This window comes from Canis aureus, unplaced genomic scaffold (genome assembly GCF_053574225.1).
Source record: "Canis aureus isolate CA01 unplaced genomic scaffold, VMU_Caureus_v.1.0 ptg000216l_RagTag, whole genome shotgun sequence".
Taxonomy (NCBI): Eukaryota; Metazoa; Chordata; class Mammalia; order Carnivora; family Canidae; genus Canis; species Canis aureus.
This window is the reverse complement of record NW_027554486.1, coordinates 107,174-124,881: the sequence shown is the minus strand read 5'-3', so window position 1 is coordinate 124,881 and position 17,708 is coordinate 107,174. Positions and strand designations below refer to the sequence as shown.

At 41.9% G+C, this 17,708-nt stretch overlaps 1 long non-coding RNA gene across 6 annotated transcripts in view; it reads left to right on the top strand.

The window, feature by feature from the left end:
* Positions 1-17,226, top strand: part of LOC144309859 (uncharacterized) — a 42,069-nt gene extending 24,843 nt beyond the window's left edge. For 4 of the 6 annotated variants that reach the window (XR_013375747.1, XR_013375750.1, XR_013375749.1 and 1 more), the window contains exons 3-5: positions 7,823-7,915; positions 12,367-12,515; positions 15,292-15,550. This is a non-coding gene — a long non-coding RNA (uncharacterized LOC144309859). Of the gene's footprint in view, positions 1-7,822; positions 7,916-12,366; positions 12,516-15,291; positions 15,551-15,992; positions 16,807-16,840 lie in introns of those variants that run through there. The other 2 variants (XR_013375751.1, XR_013375752.1) reach the window with 2 other exon arrangements.
* The last annotated feature ends 482 nt before the right edge of the window (positions 17,227-17,708 follow it).

The following is a 17,708-nucleotide window of genomic DNA, read 5'->3' as shown; positions in this document are numbered from 1 at the left end:
GGCAAGACAATGCTCTGGGTCACTGGCCATCAGAGTAATAAAGGTCAAAACCACAATGAGATGCCACCTCACACCGGTGAGAACATTAAAAAGACAGGAAACACCAAATTTTGGGGAGGCTGTGGAGAAAGGAGAACGTTTTCAAAATGCAAAAATTTCAGAGGTAGCCATACTCACCTGACAGGGACCAAGCGGGAGGGGCGGGCTCCTGGCCAGGCTGGGGTGCTTGGGGAGGGACCTGAGAGCTGGGAGGGGGAGGCAGGCGGAGTAAGAGCCAAGGGCTTGGGGAGGCTCCTGGGGCCCAGCAGCCCAGGCCCTCAAGCCACCGTCCCAAGGCCGTGCCCTGACATTGCAAAGTGCCTGCACCCTAACCCCTCTGAGCGCACGCACATGGGTTCTGCGGTACCTCCCTGAGCCCGGGGGAGGGGCCCCGCACCCTCCCTGAGCCGCCCAAAGGAGACCTGGCCTGACCTGTAGGAGGCCCCACCGCCGACCCCTCCGCCAACAGGTCCCACCACTCCTCCCCCGCAGCCCTCTGCCCGGCACCCTGGCGGCCCAAAGGGTGTGGGTCCGGCTCGCCACGGGGCCACCTCCATGCAGCCCCAAGGCCCGCTGTCCCCCTCCCGGTCCCTGCCAGGCACCTGCTGCGCCACACGCGAGGGTCAGATGCCCCTCGCACAGCCACCCCGGGGCCCGTCACGCCTCCCGGGGCCCACGCTGACCTGCGCGCAGGGGGCCGAGGCCTGCAGAGCCGCTGCCGCGAGCCCGGAGCGCGGGGAACCGCGGGGAACCGCGGGCCTGGACTGGGGGCGCGGCCGAGCTACCTCCTGCCACCGCAGGGTCGCATCTGCGCACAGCTCCTCCTGCGGCCAGCCGCGGCCCCCTTCAGGTCACGCTCGGGGTCAGGCGCAGGGGCAAGCTCCTGGAACCCTGTGGCCTCACCCCCGCTCCCGTCCCTGGGCCCGCCCCCCGCACAGAGGCCCGCCCTTCGCGGAGTTCAGAGCGGAGTGGAGAATGCCTATGCCTCTGCCGGGTAGTCTGGTCAGGCGCTGGGTTTGAGGCCTTGAGCCCCCCGCTCAGTCCCAAGGGACTCCTGCTCATGGAGGCACGAAGCCTCTCTCTGGCTCTGTGTCTCCCTCCCTGTCCTTCCGTCCGGGTCTCTGTCTCTCCCTCCCGGTCTCACTCTCTGTCCCTCCTGGTCTGGCCCTGTCTCCCTCCCTATCTCTCAATCTTAGCCACAGCAATCAGACATCAAAGAGAAATAAAGTGCATCCGGAATTGCAAGGATGAAGTAAAACTTTCACTATTTGCAGTTGACATAATAGTACACACAGAAAACCTTAAACACTCCTTCAAAAACATTCTATAGCTGAGAAATAAATTTGTAAAGTCACAGGATACAAAAACAACACACAGAAATCTGTATCATTTCTATACACTAATAATGAAACAGCAGAAGGACAAATTAATAAAATAATCCCATTTACAATTGAACCAGAAATATTAAAATACCTAGGAATAAGCTTAACCAAAGAGGTAAAAGACCTATACTCTGAAAACTATAAAACAATGATTAAAGAGTTGAAGATGACACAATTGGAAAGACATTCCATGCTTATGGATTAGAAGGCCAAATACTGGGATCCCTGGGTGGTGCAGCGGTTTGGCGCCTGCCTTTGGCTCAGGGCGCAATCCTGGAGACCTGGATCGAATCCCACGTCGGGCTCCCGGTGCATGGAGCCTGCTTCTCCCTCTGCCTATGTCTCTGCCTCATTCTCTCTCTCTCTCTGTGACTATCACAAATAAATAAAAATTAAAAAAAAATTAAAAAAAAAAAGGCCAGATACTGTTAAAAGGTCTATGCCAACCAAAGAAATCTACACTTTGGATGCAATTCCTATCAAAATATCACCGGCATTCTTCACAGAGCTAAAACAATCCTAAAATTTATATGGAACCACAGAATACCCCAAGCAGCCGAAGCAATCTTGGAAAAACAAAACAGGAGGTAACACATTCCAGACTTCCAGTTCTATTACAAAGCTGTAGTAATTCAGAAAGTATACTGTTAGTACAAAATGGACACACAGATTAATAAAACAACACTAAAAAATCTATAATTATATGATCATTTACTCTCTGACAAAGCAGGAAAAAATAATGGGAAAAAGTCTCTTCAACAAGTGCTGTTGGGAAACTGGATAGCTACTTGCAAAAACAATGAAAGTAGGCCATTTTCTTACACCATACACAAAATATACTCAAAATGTATCAAAGACCTAATTGTGAGATCTGAAAGTATAAAAATTCTAGAAGAGAGCAATTTCCCTGGTATTCCTGTAGCGACATTTTTCTAGACATGTCCCCTAAACTATGAGGATGCAGCAAAGGTGGTCCTAAGAGGAAAGTATATAGCAACACAGGCCTTTCTCAAGAAACAAGTTGCAAAGACACAACATAACCTGAAATCTAAAGGAGCTGATAAAAGAACAACAGATAAAGCCTAAATCTAGCAGGAGAAGAAAAATAATAGAGTGGACCATAAAGCAATGATATGGGGGAAAAAAACAGAAAAGATCAATGAAATTAATAGCTGATTCTTTGAAAGAATTAATAAAATCGATAAATACCTAGCCAGACTTATCAAAAAGAGAAAAGAGAAAGGACTCAAAGAAATAAAATCATGAATGAAAAAGAGATCACAAGCAACACTGAAGACATACAATTATAAGAGAATATTGTGAGCAATTATATCCCAACAAATTAGGCAATTTGGATGCATTCCTAGAAATATATAAACTACTAAAACGGAAACAGGAAGAAACAGAAAATCTGAACAGAGCCATAACCAGCAAAGAAATTGAATCAGATCTCAAAGATCTCCTAACAAACAAGAGTCCAGGGCCAGACGGCTTCCCAGGGGAATTCCACCAAACATTTAAATAATTAGTACCTATTCTGAAACTGTTCCAAAAACTAGAAATGGAAGAATAACTTCCAAACTCATTCTATGAGGCCAGCATCAATCCCAACACCAAATAAAGACCCCACCCAAAAGAAGTACAGATCAAAGATCCCTGATGAATATGGATGCAAAAATTGTCACCAAGATAGTAGCAAATTGGATCCAAAAGTTCATTAAAAGGATTATTTACCATGACCAAAAGGAATTTATTCCTGAGATGCAAGGGTGGTTCAACAGTTGCAAATCAACGTGATACACAACATTAATAAAAGACAAAATACAGCATTCTTTCTTGATTGAAACTCACTGCAGTATAAAGACAGAAGGAACTTACCTCAGTATCCTAAAAGCCATACAAGAAATCCACAGTGAATATCATCCTTAACAGGGAAAAACAGAGATTTTCTTCCAGGGTCAGGAATAAGACAGGGATGTCCACTCTCACTGCTGTTCAACATAGTGCTAGAAGTCCTAGCCTCAGAAATCAGACAAATAAAAAGCATCCAAATTGGCAAAGAAGTCAAACTTTCACTATTTGTAGACAACATGATACTTTATATAGAAAACCCAAAAGATTCCATCCCAAAATTGCTTGAACTGATGTAGGAATTCAGCAAAATCGCAGAATATAAAATCAATGCACAGAAGTCAGTTGCATTTCTATACACTAAACATGAACGGATGAAAGAAATGAAGGAATGGATCCCACTTACAATTGTCCCCCAAACCATGAGACACCTTGGAATAAACCAAAGAGGTAAAGGATCTGTACTCCGGATACTATGGAATGCTTATGAAAGAAATTGAGGAAGACATAAAGAAAAGGAAAAACATTCCATTCTCATGCATTGGAAGAACAAATATTGTTAATGCTACCCCAAAAGTCGTCTATTGCTACCCAGAGCAACCTACACATTCAGTGCAATCTCTATCAAAATACCAATTTTTAAAAGGTTTTAAAGGTTTTATTTATTTATTCATGACAGATACACAGAGAGGGAGAGAGAGAGGCAGAGACACAGGCTGAGGGAGAAGCAGGCTCCATGCAGGGAGCCCAACGTGGGACTGGATCGCGAATCTCCAGGATCCGGCCCTGGGCTGAAGGTGGCGCTAAACCGCTGAGCCACCTGGGCTGCCCGCATTAGCATTTTTTACAGAGCTGGAACCAACAACTCTAAAATTTTTTTTAATAAATTTATCTTTTATTGGTGTTCAATTTGCCAACATATAGAATAACACCCGGTGCTCATCCCGTCAAGTGCCCACCTCAGTGCCCATCACCCCCACCCCCCACCCTCCTCTGCTTCCACCACCCCTAGTTCATTTCCCAGAGTTAGGAGTCTTTCATGTTCTGTCTCCCTTTCTGATATTTCCCACTCATTTTTTCTCCTTTCTCCTTTATTCCCTTTCACTATTTTTTATCGTCCCCAAATGAATGAGATCATATAATGTTTGTCCTTCTCCAATTGACTTATTTCACTCAGCCATAATACTCTCCAGTTCCATCCACGTCGAAGCCAATGGTGGGTATTTGTCATTTCTAATGGCTGAGTAATATTCCATTGTGTACATAAACCACATCTTCTTTATCCATTCATCTTTCTATGGACACCGAGGCTCCTTCCACAGTGCGGGTATTGTGGACATTGCTGCTACAAACATCGGGGTGCAGGTGTCCCGGCATTTCATTGCATCTGTATCTTTGGGGTAAATCCCCAACAGTGCAATTGCTGGGTCCATAGGGCAGATCTATTTTTAACTCTTTGAGGAACCTCCACACAGTTTTCCAGAGTTGCTGCACCAGTTCACATTCCCACCAACAGTGCAGGAGGGTCCCCCTTTCTCCACATCCTCTCCAACATTTGTGGTTTCCTGCTTTGTTAATTTTCCCCATTCTCACTGGTGTGAGGTGGGATCTCATGGTGGTTTTGATTTGTATTTCCCTGATGGCAAGTGAGCGGAGCATTTTCTCATGTGCTTGTTGGCCACGTCTATGTCTTCCTCTGTGAAATTTCTCTTCATGTCTTTTGCCCATTTCATGATTGGATTGTTTCTTTGCTGTTGAGTTTAAGAAGTTCTTTATAGATCTTGGAAACTAGCCCTTTATCTGATATGTCATTTGCAAATATCCTCTCCCATTCTGTAGGTTGTCTTTGAGTTTTGTTGATGGTATCTTTTGCTGTGCAAAAGCTTCTTATCTTGATGAAGTCCCAATAATTCATTTTTGCTTTTGTTTCTCTTGCCTTCATGGATTAATCTTGCAAGAAGTTACTGTGGCCAAGTTCAGAAAGGGTGTTGCCTGTGTTCTCCTCTAGGATTTTGATGGAATCTTGTCTTACATTAAGATCTTTCATCCATTTTGAGTTTATCTTTGTGGATGGTGCAAGAGAGTGGTCTAGTTTCATTCTTCTGCACGTGGATGTCCAATTTTCCCAGCACCATTTATTGAAGAGACTGTCTTTTTTCCAGTGGATAGATAGTCTTTCCTCCTTTGTCGAATACTATTTGGCTATAAAGTTGAGGTTCCACTTCTGGATTCTCTATTCTGTTCCATTGATCTATGAAACAACCCTAAAATTTGTATGAAACCAGAAAAGACCTCAAATCACCAAAGTAATGTTGAAAAAGAAAACCAAAGCTGGAGGCAGCAAAATTCTGGACTTCAAGCTGTATTACAAAGCTCTGATCATCAAGACAGTATGGTTCTGATACAAAACAGACACATATATCGATGAGACAGAATAGAGAACCCAGAAATGGACCCTCAACTCTACGGTCAACTAATCTTTGACAAACCAGGAAAGAACATCCAGTGGAAAAAGACATTTTTTCAACAAATGGTGTTAGGAAAATTATACAGCCACATGCAGAAGAATGAAACTGGACCACTTTCTTACACCATACACAAAGATAAGCTCAAAATGGGCGAAACACCTAAATGTGAGACAGGAATCCATCAAAATCCTAGTGGAGAATACATACAGGCAGCAATCTGTTGAACTCAGCCGCAGCAACTTCTTTCTAGACATGTCTCTGGAGACAAGGGAAGCAAAAGCAAAAGTGAACTATTGAAACCTCATCAGGATAAAAATTTTTGCACAGTAAAGGAAAAAACCAACAAAACTAAAAGGCAACTATGGAATGGGAGAAGATATTTGCAATGATCTTATCAGGTCAAGGGCTAGTATCCAAAATCGATAAAGAACTTATCAAACTCAAGCAAAAAATTCAGTTGAGAAATGGACAGAAGACATGAACAGACGTTTGTCCAAATAAGACATACACATGGCCAACAGACACATGAGAAAATGTTCCACGTGACTTGTCATCAGGGAAATACAGATCAAAGCCAAAATGAGATGCCACCTCACACCAGTCAGAATGGCTAAAATTAACAAGACAGGAAACAACTGATGTTAGCAAGGATGTGGAGAAAGGGAACCCTTTTACACTGTTGGTGAGAATGCAGACTTTTGCAGCCTCTGTGGAAAACAGAATGGAAGTTCCTCAAAAACTGAAAAATAAAACCATCCTACCACGCAGTAATTGTACTATTAGGTATTTATCTAAAGGATACAAATATAGTTATTCAAAGTAGCTCAAGCAGTCCAATGTTTATAGCAGCAGTGCGTACAACAGCCAAAATATGGAAAGAGCCAAGATGCCCATTGAGAGATGAATGGAGAAGCAATATATATGGATATAATATGGAATATTACCCAACCATCAAAAAGAATGAAATCTTGCCATTTGCAGTGATGTGACTAGAACTAGAGGGTATGATGCTAAGTGAAGTAAGTCAGTCAGAGAAAGACAGATACCATAATATTTCACACATACGTAAAATTTAAGAAATAAGACAGATGAACATAGGGGAAAGGAAGGAAAAATAAGATGAAAATTGAGAGGGAGGCAAACCATGGGAGACTCTTAACACTAGGAAACAAACAGGGTTGCTGGAGGGGAGGGGAGTGAGGGGATGAGGTAAATGGGTGATGGACATTAAGGCAGGCACATGATGTAATGAGCACTGGATGTTATATGCAACTGATGAATCACTAAGCTCTGCCTCTGAAACTAGTAAAACTATTCGGACTGTATCAAAACAAAATGCTTCTGCACAGTGTAGGAATCATCAACAAAACTAAAAGGCAACCTATGAAATGGTCTGGGGATATAGTGCACAGCACGGTGACTATAGTTAACAATATTATATATTTGAAAGTTGATAAGAATGTAAATCTTAAAAGTTCACATCACAAGAAAAAGAATTTGTAACCATGTGAGGTGTGGATGTTAATTAAATTTATTGTAGTAATTTCACAGTATATATATATATTTCAAATTAATATGCAGTACACTGTTTACTGGAATTTAAATAAAAATATTTTTAAACTGTTATATTCTTTACATTTATGCAATATTACATGTCATTTATATGTCAATAAAGCTGGAAAAATTAATTTTTAAAATTGTTTTTACGTTTTCCATCCACACCTCAGAGACAGTGCTATTATCCTTATTGGGCTTTTTGTTGGTTAATTTACATTCTTGAACTTGTACCATCTCATTATTCCTTGGCTCAAAGACCTCCAGTAGGCAGGAAGATACAAAACAATAATAAAAGTAGCCAAGAATTACCATGTTTGTGAAATCACTTAATTCTCACAGCAACTCCATGATATAGGGACTACTACCATGATCATCTTGTAGCTTAAAGATAAAGAGGGGCATGGAAAGCTGAAATAACATCCACTTTGGAAGAGCTAGTAACAGAAGGGGTAGGAATTTGAACCCAGTTAGGGATGAATCTTATGTTCATCCATAAACCCACTTCCTTAAACTACCTCACTACAGTTTACAGGAACAGTTGTTGCCTCAGGAAGACTACACCCTGGAACATCCTCACTCAGAAAACAATCACAGGATGTAGAAGCCACCAGAAGGCAGGTAACTTCCACTTTTTATTCTATACTTCTACATTCTGAGGGTTTTTTTGCAACAAACATGTATTCTTTGTAATGACCATTATCCATAAAGATGGTACTTAAAATGGAAGACAGGGCATGACAAGTTTTTCAAAGAAAAAGATAAATTTAGCCCCAAGATCACAAAACTAAGGGGTATGCCCCCACACTCTCCCTCTATCTCTGGTAAGCACCAATCTATTCTGTTTCTATCAATTATTATGTAAGTGAGATTATAAGTGTTCGTCATTCTCTGACTTATTTCACCTAGCATAATTCCTCCAATGTCTATCCATGTTGTCATAAATGGCAAGATTTTCTTTATGGCCAAATAGTATTCCTTCATCCATTCATTTGTTGATAGATACTTAGGTTGTTACCATTGGTTAGCTATGGTGAATAATGCTGTGATGAATATGGGGTGTAGACATATTCAGGGTGGTGATTTTGTTTCATTAAGTTATATATCCAGAAGTGCATCTATTTATAGTTTCTTGAGGACCCTTCCTACTGTTTTCCATAGTGGCTGTCCCAATTTCCACTCTCAGATGGACCGCTTTCAGACAGTAAAGAGTGTCCCTGAGGAGAGCAGTGCTAGCCACTTGGATGGACACATGAAAGGACAAAGTTAGAGGGACCCAGGTAGAAGGAATGGGGCATTGAGAGGGGGGAATCCAAGGGCTTCTGTTCCTGTTATGACTTTGATTGCACCTCCAAAAGAGATATATTGAAGCCTAAGCCCTGGATACCTGAGAATATGATCTTATTTGGAAATAGGGTCATTGCTGATGTTATCAGTTAAATGAGGTCATACTGAAATAATGTGGGCCCCAACCTAATACGGCTAGTGTCCCTATCCCTATAAAAAGAGGAGGGAGACACACAAGGGAACTCCATGTGAAGATGGAGGCAGAGATCAGAGTGATGTGTCTATAAGCCAAGGGGTGACAAAGATTGTTGCAGCCACCAGAAGCCAGGACAAAGGCATGGGACAGTATCTTCTCCACAGCCTCCTGAAGGAGCCAACCCTGCTGGCTCCATGTTCAGACTTTTAGATGCCACAACTGTGAGAGTACACATTTTTGTTGTTTAAGCTACCTGGTTGGTGGCACTCTGTTATGGTAGTCCTAAGAAACCAAGACAGTTACCTTCATAATTTGAACCCAAGATGCCTCCCTGCTGCACACCTTCACACACACACCACCCTGTCCAAACTTTCATTCATAGCCCTCACATGAAACTTTCTAGTTTTTGACTTCTAGGCTTATTTTGTTAACTGGAAAACTTCCATATCTTCATCCTAACTCTTTTTCATTCACCCTTATATGTTCTGCCCATTACATGTTCGTATGGGGTTAGAAAATACCTTCTGGTCCTGTGAATTAGTGAGTGGGGAAGAGTGCTTTAAGCTGGTAGTAAGAAGTAGTTAGGGTGACATTTTCTCTCTTATAGTCATTTCCTTTCATGATCCCATGGCAGCTGGATGTAGAGTCTTGATTCTCACTGAGCAGTGGTCTCAGGGAAGCATCCCTATGCTGGGCCAAGAATCCCACCCAGACCTGCACATAACCTTTACCTCCCCTGGTTTACTGGCAAGATTGTCTGAGCATCACAATGTTGTGCACAATGCCCTGCACATCAGGACCTGCAGCCCTACTTCTTGTTATCAGGCCACCTGCCGGTACATCCTTACTCTGACTTGCCCACGTCTCAGATGAACAGTGGTGGGCCTCAGGATGACACCTTACTCTTAGCTCTCCAGACTGGCTTTTGAGGAGTTCCATCCCCACCTCTTGAAATAACCAAAAATCTGGGATTCAGGGTTGGGACCCTCATTCTTGGTATTGGTGGTTTCTCCACATGACAACTGCCTCTTCATTTTCCCTCTAGGCCTCAGGGAGTGGGATTTTCACAGGCTTACGTGAATCTTACCTGAATCCCATTTATCTTCCAAGCCTCAGGTTCAGAAAAATGCTGCCTATCTGTGCTCTTGAATTACGAGCTCTATGAAAAGTGACGAGTGAGAGCATTATAGCAGCAGCTATAGCTAAACTTTATTCAAATCTAGTCATGCTAGCATTGTTCTAGGTGCTTTGAGCCTAGGCACTCTGGCTCCAGAATCCAGGTAAAAAAAAAAAAAAAAAAACTGTAAGCTTTTATACTTCCCTTAGGCCCAGGTTCTTAGAAGGGATATGATAGATATTGGTGAGTACATCAAGGGCCAGAAATTGAGGGGGAAATGAGTAACTGGTTGTCTTTCTCCAGGGTGGGTTCCACCATGAACACTGCCTGTGCTCAACCCAATTCTATCACTTCCAGACCCTTCTCTGCCTTCTCAAACTTCGACCTAACTTTGGCCATTTGACATGTTCAGAAAAGGGTGGAATTTTGATGAGTTGGACATCTGCCAGGTATATAAGTGAATACCATAAAGAGGGCTTGAGTGTGTTTATGAAGCTTTTATTTCCTCCTCCGCCTAAGCATGACATAGTCTATCCTTGGAAGAAGTACAAACACCATCTGTCCCTTGTCAGGCCCAGTGACCAGAGGGCTTGGTCACTCAAAGAACCTGTACTCTTGGGTGGCAGGCTACCAGGGATTGTGCAAGCATTGGGTGGCCCCAGGCTGGGGGTGGACAACTTGACACCATCACATCTCTTTGGTCTGTGTCTTCCTACGTGTTTTTAGGGGTAGACAGTAATAAAAATTCCCTGCCTGAAATGATAGTCAGTGACTGAAGAACTAATGTTTCCCTCTGCCCTGGCTTCTCTTCATTTCTATCTTTCTCTTTAGAATGAGAAAGTTGGCTGTGACACCCTGTTTCAAAGACTCACATCCGAGGAAAATCCATTCTCAACAAGGCAGAAGATCAGGCCATTTGAGCATGCCCTGTGCCAATGAAAGCACATGTTCAGTTGTATACATTTGCCCTTGCTTTCAGATGTTTTTATTCTCGGTCTGCATCCTTCACCTTGAGATTTTAGAAGCTAGAAACACTTTCTTCTACTTAGTTGTAAGTCAGATGCTATTGCATGGAAACTTCATGGTCTTTAGCCAGCAGGGTGGACAGCAAGTTAGAGATGACAGCCATGTGTTATCCTGGTATCAGCCAGGCTAAGTACTGCTAAGTACTAAGAGGCTAAGTACCGCTGCTATACCAAGTGACTCCAAGGTGTCAGAAGCTACAAAATTAAAGATTTATTTCTTGCTCACACCATCTGGGTCAGCCGCATGTCTACTCTAAATCATATTAACCTGGGACTCAAGTTGATGGAGAAGATGTTTTCTAAAGAATTGCTGGGTGTCATGGTGGAGGGAAGAAAGAGCATGGAGATTAACACCACTGAACTGTGCAATTAAAAATGTTTAATATAGGGACGCCTGGGTGGCTCAGCTGTTGAGCATCTGCCTTTGGCTCAGGGCATAATCCTGAAGTCCCAGTATCAAGCCCCACATTGGACTCCCTGCATGGAGCCTGCTTCTCCCTCTGCCTGTATCTCTGCCTGTCTCTCTGTGTGTGTGTGTGTGTGTGTGTCTCATGAATAAATAAGTAAAATCTTTAAAAATTTTTAAGATAGTATTTTTTTACCTTATATGCATTGTACCACAATAAAAAAATGAAGAGAGATAGAGAGAACCATACTCCAAGTATACCCTAGCTTCTGCTGGAACATAGAATACACATTTCTGCTCACATTTTAGTATTCAGAGCAAATCATATGACCATGTCTATTGTCAGTGAGACAAGGAAGTATACTCTACCCTAACAGAGTGTCAGTGAATCTCTGAAGATACTAATACATTCTCTCAGACCCTGTTTCTTTTCACGAGCAAGCCCTTGGCTATTCCTCTAAGAACTGGGGAGGTAGGGCAGCAACAGATAGAGCTAGCTTTCTGTGGTTCTCCTGATGTTGAGAGCAGTTGGTGGTGGAGGCAACAGGCACGAGACAAAATTAGGAGACCCACATCACCTCTCAGTCAACTTTAGCCAAGTTTTGCATTTCTCTGAGCCTCAGATTCTTCATCTGAGGAATCAGAGATTAGATCAGACAAGTGCTGATGTTGGTGCCAGCTGGAGCTTTCCTGTGCATCTTCTATTTTACCCTACTTTCTTATGTTGAATTCTACCCAGATAGGACTGGGGGTGTGGGGTGGTGGGAGGAGGCAGGGTGGGAGACACTGGTAAAAAGACTGGACAATCCTTGTTCTGCATCACCTCATTGAAGTATGACACTCCCATTCTAACAAGTGCTAACAAACCATCCCTCCACTGGTTTATTCCATGGACCAATGCAGAAGGGCTCCTTGAGAAGTGGAAAGATTAAAGACAAAAGGATTTGAAGCACAGAATCCTTTAATAATGGTAGCCCATTTGGGCATCGCTCTCTCTATGGTTCAAAGGGGAAATTCCTTCTGGGGTTTGCTTCTGTACAGGGAAGCTCTTACAATATGTTGAGGAGAAGGTTGTTCTTCAAGCAAGTGTGTCCCAAGGACCTTCTCAGCAACACTAGGAGATAATAAAACATTCAGGTAAAACTACCAGTGCTGCCAAGATGAGCTCTATAACCAAGGGGACTTCCAAGGTGAGTAACAACACATCTCTGCTCTCCCTCCCTTCCCATCCTTTATCCCAATCCATTGTCTTATGTCTGTCTTTTTTTAAAATTTTTTTTAAATTTATTTATTTATGATAGTCATACAGAGAGAGAGAGAGAGAGAGAGAGAGAGAGAGAGGCAGAGGCTCAGGCAGAGGGAGAAGCAGGCTCCATGCACCGGGAGCCCGACGTGGAACTCGATCCCAGGTCTCCAGGATTACGCCCTGGGCCAAAGGCAGGCGCCAAACCGCTGCACCACCCAGGGATCCCTTATGTCTGTCTTCTAAGTACCTTCCTACGACCTGTCTCTCTGCTTCTGAGCTGCCTATTGATTTTCCTCACTGACTGTCTTTCCTTCCTGTGAAGGGATAGGCACAAGCCCTTCTTTTAAGGAAGACTGAATGGCAGCTGGGCGGCTGGGATGGGTCCTCAGGATTTACACTAAGTATGAGTTTGTAGGTTTAAATTGTTTGCTTTTCCATTCCAGTTGAAAAGTGTTTGTCCTTGCCTATTTATTTCTTAACTCTCTCAACAGTATTTTTTTATTGAAGTATAATTAACATACAGTATTATATTAGTTTCAGGTGTACAATACAGCGATTCAACAATTCTATATATTGCTCGGGGCTCATCAAGATAAATGTACTCTTAATCTCTTTCACCTATATAATCCATCTTCCACCCACCTACCTGCTAGCAACCATCAGTTTATGCTATTTAAGAGTGGTTTTTGTTTGCCTTTTTAAAAACCTTTGTTTGCTAATTTGTTTCATTTTTAAAATTCTATATATGAGTGAAATCACATGATAGATATTTATTTTTCCTTGACTGCCTTATTTCACTTAGCATTTATGCTCTAAATCCATCCATGTTATTTGAAATGGAAAGATCTCATCCGTTTTTATGGTTGTGTAATATCCTCTTGTATAGACACGCCTGGGTGGCTCAGTGCTTAAGCATCTGATTTTGGCTCAGGTTGTGATCCTGGGGTCCCAGGATTGAGTCCCATACTGGGCTCCCTGAAGGGAGCCTGCTTCTCCCTCTGCCTATATCTCTGCCTCTCTTTCTCTGTGTCTCTAATGAATAAATAAATTTATTTATTCATACACACACACACACACATACATATCACGTGTTCTTTATCCATTCTTCAGTCCATGGACACCCGGGTTGTTTTTTCATATATCAGCTATTGCAAATAATTCTACAATAAACATAGGGGTGCATATATCTTTTCAAATTAGTGTTTTTCATTTTCTTTGGGTAAATACCCCAGTAATGAAATTATGGGATCATATGGAATTTCCATTTTTATTTTTTTGAGGAACCTCCATACTGTTTTCCACAGTGGCTATCCCCAATTTGCATTCCTACCAACAGCACACAAAGATTCCATTTTCTCTGCACCCTCACAAATAATTGTTATTTCCTATGTTTTTTATTTTAGCCATTCTGACAGGCATAAAGTTATATCTCATTATAGTCTGAACTTGCATTTTCCTGATGATTAGTGATGTTGAGCATCTTTTTTTATGTGTCCGTTGGCCATCTATATATCTTTCTTGGAAAAATGTCTATTCAGGTCCCATGCCCATTTTTTAATTGGATTATTCGTGGGGCTTTTTTGGTATTGAGTTGTATAAGCTCTTTATATATTTAGAATATTATTTATATATAATTTTTATTATTGTTTATATTATTTATATATTTTATTTTTTATAAGTTATATATTATTTATATATTTAATTATATATTTAAAAGATATATATAATTTGCAAATATCTTTCTTCATTCAGTAGGTTGCCTTTTTATTTTGTTGGTGATTTTCTTTGCTATGCAAAAGCTTTTTATTTTGGTGTAGTCTCAGTAGTTTATTTTTGTTTTATTTCCTTTGCTAAAGGAGATATATAAAGAAAAATGTGTCTACAGATGATGTGAAATTACTTCCAATGTTTGGTTATGGACTGGAAGAACGAGTATTGTTAAAATGTCCATACTACCCAAGCAATCTACAGATATGCAATTCCTATCAAAATACAACAGTATTTTTTACAGAACTAGAGAAAATAAAAGTAAAATTTGTACCACAAAAGACTGAGTAGCCAAAGCAATCCTGAGGGAATAAAGCTCAAAGTATCACAATCCCAGATTTCAAGATACACTATAGAGCTGTAGTGATCAAAACAGTATGGTACTGGCACAAAAACAGACACATAGATCAATGGAACAGAAGAGAGAATGCAGAAATAAACCCATGCTTGTATGGTCAATTTATCTATGGCAAAGGAGAGAAGAATATACATGGGGGAAAAGGCAGTCTCTCCCAAAAATGTGCTGGGAAAACTGGGCAGCTACATGTATACAAAAGCATGAAACCAGACCACTTTTTTATGCCATTCACAGAAATAAGCTAAAAATGTATTAAAGACTTAGATGTGAAACTTGAAATGATAAAATTTCTTACCAGTATTTTTTAAGACCACAAGTTACCTTCTGGCATCTAAGCATTTTTCTCCAGCCAGGGCAAAGGATCAATTCATGAAAGAAGCAAATAAACCAAATTCCTATAAGATCCTCTATCTTTCCACTTAATACCTACTCCCCTCCACACACACACACCCTCCATGCCATCCTAGTTTTAAATAATTTTGATTTTGGGTGGAGGAATCATGGAATAAGCATGATCTTGGTTGGGGGATAATAAATTCTCTGAGCTCCTTTTATGGCTTACTCTTTGAGATGAAAATTTTCTTTCTTCATTCAGTGCCTCAGGAATCCTCAGTACCCAATGGCATTAAGTGTCCTGCCTGCTACAACGTGTATGATGTTTCCTGCGACCCAGTTCTTCTTGCCTGCACTGGTACAGAGACAAAGCGTGTGGAAGTTATTGGCATAGGTACAACTATTTCCACAGGATTCTTGGTGTTCATTTTCTCAAAGGATATATCTGTGCTAGTTATCTTTGCTGTGTAATCATTACTCCAAAACTTGGCAGTTTAAAACAATGAGCATTTATTATTTCATGGCATCTGAGGGTCAGGAGTTTGGAAGTGGCCTAGCTAAGTGCTTCTGGCTGAGTTTCTCATGAAGTTGTAATCTAGCTGTCAGCAGGGCCTGTCACCAGGAAGACCTGCTTCCAAGATCACCCATGTAGTTGTCAGGCTTGGTTCTTCTCTACATGGGTCTCTGTGTGGGCTGCCTGGATGTCCTTATAATGTATTCCCCCACAGCAAGTGATGAGAGAGAGAGAGAGAGAGATAGAGAGAAGAGAAGAGAAGAGAGAAGAGAGATAAGAGAGATGGAGGGAGGGAGGAAGAGCACTAACTGGCATTTCTCAGGGCAAATGATGACAGAGGGAGAAGAGGAGGAGAAGAGGGAGGGAGGAAGGAGATACTACAGTTTCAAAGTAATCAAATATCAGAAGGAACATTTCTTCACTTCTGTTGTATCCTGTTGGTTGCACAGATCAACTCTGATACAACATGGGAGAAGAGTATACAAGGACATGAATACTAAGAGATCGCAGGCCATCCTAGAGACTAACTACTATGTACAGCAAAGGCTGATACAGGGCCAAGTCCTAGTTCACTCTCCAAAGTTTGGAGGGAGCCATCTGTCAGAAGAGAGAAGGGGGAGAGGAGAGGACGAGGAGAGGAGAGGGAAGATGAAGAGAACACAACTGCTTTCCACAGGAAAGTCTGACACTTGGGAACATGTCATATCATGATCTCCTCGAATGGGAACTTGGGTCATTGGCCATCACCCTCTTCAACAAAGAGGGTGATACCTCAGTTCTGGTTTTTTTCATCACTACCATTATTGCTATTACCCAAACCCCATGAATAAGCATGATATGATTCTGAAATCTGCAGAAGGACTTGCCATTTTCCTGAGGAGGAGAAAAGTATGGACTTGTAATAAGATGCACAGATGCCATTCAGATAGAAAACAACAGGTACCAAGGGGCTGTTTAGGTGAATACATGAGTTCTGACCTCAGGCTTTTTCCTCTCTTCCAACTATCTCTCGCCTCGTCAGAAGGTACAGACTCCAATCTCAGCTATGCATCTGACACAGCAGGGGCCCTTTGGGATTCATCCTAAACTGAGATGTCGGGCCCAAAGGGAACTAAGGCTTGGTCCCTGGACAGAGATGGAGCTGTGGTTCTTGCTTCTTTCACAGAAGGCAGAGGGGAATTCTGGGGCATTCTGTGTACCCTTTTCTTCCCCAAGGGAGGCAGATAGGATAGGACGTGGGTGAAGAGGGGACACAAGATAAGAGAGAAGACTAACTCTTGGATTTTTCTTTTGGCAGATAGTCCAATATTTATGATTTTTGCCATGGGTTGTGCTACTGAAACTGTCCTCAACTTGAGGAATATAAGTATATTGAATAACATAAAAATCCGTACCAACTGTACAGAACAAAGCAATGGAGATCCCCACTGATGTTCATCACCTCATCAATCTTGACTGGTCCCTTCTTGCTCAAAGTCTTGCTTTGAAGTTTGCACACTTCCAAGCTCATAATTCTACAAACCTGAAAAAGTTGGAGTCCTCTGATGTCTCCCCTCCCCAACATTCTCCAGACATTGCAGAATTAAGTTGCTGATATTTCCTTAAGTATGTTTGTAATCTTTATTAGTAACTCAGGTTAAAAAAAATCTTATTGAAGGGGGGTCTCTGGGTGGCTCAGTGGTTGGCACCTGCGTTTGGCACAGGGAGTGATCCTGGAATCCTGGGATCTAGTCCTACATCAGGATCCCTGCATGGAGCCTGCTTTTACCTCTGCCTGTGTCTCTGCCTCTCTCTCTCTCTCTTTCTGTGTCTCTCATGAATAAAAAAATAAATTAAATATATTTAAAAAAAATCTTATTCATTCATCTAATGGATTCTTTCTTCAACCCAAGTAATAAGTAAGGAAATATTAGATAGCATCTCAGGCTGTGTCCCACAAGTCAGGGGCAGTCACAACCATTCTTCATGTGATGCCATGAGGAAGCAGGGGTCAGGAATAACCCTTACAGGATCCAAACTATGATGTCCTCATGGTGCTGAACACAATGGACACCGTGATACCTGCTCATATGGATCTCTTGATTCTCCAAATTCAGTTTCCTACAGGGTGCAGTAAGTTGCATAAAAGAAAAGAATACCTCACACGTAATGATGACCTTCTGGGA